Raw genomic sequence first — 4,977 nt, forward strand, 5'->3', positions numbered from 1 at the left:
CTGAGCATTTTTTTTGCAGATGACAGGAAGATATTTCTGGAAATCCATCACAGCATAACTAACTGGAAGGCTCTTGCAGCTAAAACTATTTAACCCACCCTTTTATTACCATGCGTTGCTGAGTTGTTAGTGTGGACACACAGCTGATTTCTCAGATTTGCCATTGAAGAACCTTCATAGGGTTCTTGCTTCACTCTACCTGCTTGAGAAACTACCACGGGCTTTCTCTGCTTCTCACCCGTGCTAACATGCAGGGCGGAAACACTCCTTTGCTTTCTTTAAGAAAGAACACCTTCATAATATACAGAATACTCTGCTGTACAGGACCAAGGCATCTCCAGAAGGAAATTCATCTGCCTTAGGTGCTCTCAGAGCAACTCATCTGGCTCTGCGTACCTGGGTGATGGTGAAAGTAGAGATTAGGGCAACCAGGCTATACGGGTTAGTCTGAGACAGCCAGGGATCCAAGAAACCTTTCGAGCCTTTATCTTGTCCAGGTTTTAGTAACACCAGTGAGTACCCTGCAAGGGATTAATTTAAGATATGTCTTGCTCCTTGATATGAGTCTTAGACCCCTTATTCATTTCATACTTGCAGCGGCACAGGTGGAGACTTTCTGCCCATCATGGTCCCTGACACGTTTGCCACTTTCATTATAGCCATTAATCCCCTTGTTTAAAGACAAGCTGCCCTATCCCAGGTGGCTACACTAGACTATCTTTCTAAACTCAAATGCTTAAAACCTACGGAAATCAATTGCATTTTTAAAGAATAAATATGGGCACACTGACTTTAAACTAGCTAGCTCAGAGAATGTTAACAAGTAGCTACAGCAGCAGGGAGCTCAGCTCTGGCTGCAAAACCTGTCTTGATAAAAAAAAAAATTGTCAAATACTCAAGCCAGCATTCCATTCAAGTAGGGCTGCATCCACAGCAGTATCCAGTGGCTACTCAAAGCCTATCAAGCAAGCTACCTATGTAGTAATGAAATGTGCATGAACTTGCTCCTTCTTAGCTCCAAATGAGACTCCAGATAGTCTTTGGTAAAGGCTCTGACCTAGAAAGCTGTTTATTAAAAGACCCACAGTAATCCCAACTCAATCTGTGGCCAGTGTTTGGCTTTTATGTATGATGAATTAGAAACTAGGATGGTGCCTCCTCACACTACAGGTTTCATTTTACTTTTCTTTGTGAGAAATTCCTCCCTTTCAACCTACAGACCTGGAAAGCATTTCAAAGCCCATCCTGTTCATGCAACAGTTTAGTAGCTCCTCAAGAACTGATGAATTTAAAAAGTGCCATTCTTCCCCATTTTCAATTCCTGAAGCATATCTCGTACTCACTCAGGTTGTTTCCATTTTGTACCATTTCTGGAATTTCAGAGATAACTTATTTGATCTTAGCTGGTAACATAATGTAACTACATTTCTAATACTTCAACCAGATGAGCTGAACATCTGTGTCAGCATGAATACTGCAAAGGAAGAATCCTCTGACAAAATCCTTATTGAAAATGCCCTGCAGGAACTCACACAAATTGCAGGTACATGCTTACTTTTTTCAAATACACTTTTTTTTTTTTTTTTTAGTGAAGTAGTTCCTTTAGGAAAAGTTCTGTAACATTTTTCAATTGCAAACTGTAATGTGCATGCCAGGCTGTACATCTTCCTGTTGTCCTCTGGGCAGTTCAGTGAAATCACTGTAGACACTTTATGTAACAGAGCCCAGCTGCTGTTGGATTTGGTTTCATTAGCAACTTCCTTCAGCTCTGTGCTCTTGCTGGGACCCTTCCTTCACCGCACTCCCCCTTATTTATTCTCAATAGTCTTATACTGTAAGGTACATCAGCTCCAGTGTCTTTTCTGAACAGTTTTCAGAAGCACTGGTACTATTAAAGCATGCATGGATGAATGTATCCTGTTTCACAAAAGTATACACACATTGAGTGGGAAATAAAGAAAAATCAGGCAATGGCCTTGAGACCAGCAGGTAGCAGGGCTGCATTTGTACCTTTCACAACAGCAAATTATTTACATGGCCTGAAAGTGCAGTGAGAACATTGATGGAGAAGAGAAGAGAAGGGACTGCCATAATTTTGATGCATGGATGCAAGTTCTGTGAAAATTTTAAAATGAGGGCATATGCTGATGCTGGTCATGTTCTTCTCCCTGTGATGCTGTGCAAAGAAATTAAATTGCACGGGTTTCATGCAGTGCAATTTGATTTGCTGCATATCCTACAGTAAGTTGTTTGCAGAGATTTGCTACCTTTAAATAAGGATGTTGTACTTGATTTGTTTAGAACTGAGGCACTTCAGTGCAGATGATCTTCAATGATTGTAAAATATTAACCCACTGGAAGCGAGTGGCGTGCCAATGTTATATAATAAGAACAGTAATGCTGCTGATTTAAAAGGAGCTTACATCTGCCTAGGAATTTTCTCCTTTTAACATTATTGCTATTCTTAAAATTTGACCTTTCAAGCTGTATTAGACTCCTGAAGGAGTGCTTTGTTTTGCTTTGCACTTCTTCAACTGTCCTTTTTCTGTTACTTTACAAATCATGATCTATTAATTTTTAAGACCACAAAGGATTTTTTTGATTTTATAAGAAATATTAACACATTTTTCTTTAAATAAAAGCACTGTAGATTCTAAGTTTTTCTTGGACAGAGATTTGAATTTGGCACACAAATAGTTCCATGGCCCAAAATGTCCCAGCATTTCAACAGCTTGATGAAAGTCCATTTTCTTTTGTCCAGATTATCACAGTTAAGTATATGCAGCTTTTGTAGAAAGCACAAAGTGATTCTTTTCCTAACTATCTGCCTCTCAATTTTCTCTTGCCTCTGTGCATGCTTGTGTAAGTAACCTGAGATGAATGTTCAGTCTCTGAGGCTACAACTATTACAGCAAATTCAAAAGTGGCAAGGAATGTTCCCAGGCACTGGGCTTCAACTGACTGTACTCCTAAATTTTTAAAAAGGTCCCAGGGATGGGTTTGGCTCACAGCAAATAGGACTCTCTCAGATAACACCTCAGTTTGAGGCTGAGCAAGGGATGAAAAGTCTCCCCAGTGGGCAACCTGACTGTAGGTACCCTGCTTTTGGATGGCAGTCATATGACGATGTGAAACCAAGTGCCAGAGTAGTTCCAAGCACGTTTAATTTATTCGTTCAGACACAGTTTGAGTGGTGTTAACCAAGACACTTAAGCAAGTAAGCAGTTCTGTGACAGTCAGCAGTGTAACTCATATGCTTGAGGTCAGCTCCATCCTTGTCATATCTCTGAGTTGGAGCCTGCAGTGTGTGAGCTTTGAGCTGTCTTGGCCTCACTGAATTTGGAACTTGGCAGGATGGTCTCTTGTTACATTGTGAAAAGTATCTGAGGAGAAACAAGTCAAATTCAGACCAAATTCAGAAATCAGGCCTTTTTTAGTGCAACCACGCTTTTTATCTGTAGTGAAATACTTGGTTTCAGGCCATTGGAACTACTGTCACTCTAGTGTGGTAACAGAAAAAGGCATCAGGTGATACCTCATGTCACTTGTCTCAGCAGACTGATGGCAGCACCCATGTTGTCATCCAAATTAGCATCTTCAAATTTCCACAGCTTAGGGACAAGGCACATATAGATAAAGGCTAAGACCGCCAACTCAAAATTAGCAGGTGTCATTTGCATCTTAAATGATAAAACAGAAAAGTTAGTGCTTTTGTTGGTGATGAAAAGAGAGAAAGTTTGTTTCATTTAATTTTAACCATCTGGCAGTTAGATAGCTCATCTAACCTAGTGTAGGTTTCCTTTGAGAGAGAAACTACATTAAAGGGAAGTTGTAGTAGCTCAAAGAGTGGTCGTAAAATGAAAGGCTTCTGCACATGCCTTGAGGTTGTGTACTAAGGATCTGACTTTTGCATAGCTAGAAGTTAATTCTCCTTTAAATCCTTATGTGAGGATTTCATAGAATTTCACAGCATCACCTAGACTGGAAAAAACTTTAAGATCATTGAGTCTAATTATTAACTGAACACTGACAAGTCCTCAGCTAAATCATATCTCTAAGCACTATGTCTATATAACATGATTTGGATATATTTTTGGAAAAACAGTTGCTGTTTCAGTTAGATATAATGGGTCTGGAGTTATTGAGTGAAATTTCATAGCCCATGTTTTGTATTAGAGGAACGTAACAGTACCTCTGCATTTAAAAGCTGGTTGTCTACGAAGAGATGACATGCACTGAGTGAAACAAGCAAGACATGTAGGTAGCCACACTATACACGCAGATGGCTTTGCATGTTTGTATCTGCCAGAATGCAAAGCTACATATTCAACATCAGTATTTGACATGACTTCATCTGATATTGGACAGCCTTGGTTCCAAACAGCTAAAACAACTGTGTTGTTTTGAATGCAAGCTGTGAGTGCCTTCGTTGCTGCTTGCAGGATGTGTTAGCTGAAACTTTGTCATAACACAAAGGGATTCCCAGGTAGATAACTGAGCTTTGGTGATTATTTATTCACATGAAACTCTGGCTGTGGCAACAACTCGAGCTGGCTCAGGCTAGCCAAGCACTCACTGCAATAACGAAGCAACACAGCTCCGACAAAGAAATAGGCATCTTCTGCTAGAGTCAATTAGAAGGGCATCTAAGAAAGCTGACAGATTAGCAAAGATAACTATTTTTTACCACCTTTGTTATCAACAATGACAAATCTCTGAAAAGTGAACTGTAGCTCTTGAGTCTCCAGAAGTAGAGAAACAAAAATCTGTATAACCTATGGGGAAGTTTGTTGGTCAGGGCCAAAGGCAAGAGGCTGCTATGAAGAGAGGGCAGACAGAACATGTATGTCAAGAAAAAACAGCTAAGAATTATGTGGCTGTTTATTCAAACCAGAGGAAGCCCAGAATATTGTAGGCTACTGTGGCATCCTTGTGAGAAACAGGCTGGTGGCCTTGCCCCCACGGCAACAAGCCTGT

The sequence above is a fragment of the Apaloderma vittatum genome, unplaced genomic scaffold (genome assembly GCF_000703405.1).
Source record: "Apaloderma vittatum isolate BGI_N311 unplaced genomic scaffold, ASM70340v1 scaffold1188, whole genome shotgun sequence".
NCBI lineage: Eukaryota > Metazoa > Chordata > Aves > Trogoniformes > Trogonidae > Apaloderma > Apaloderma vittatum.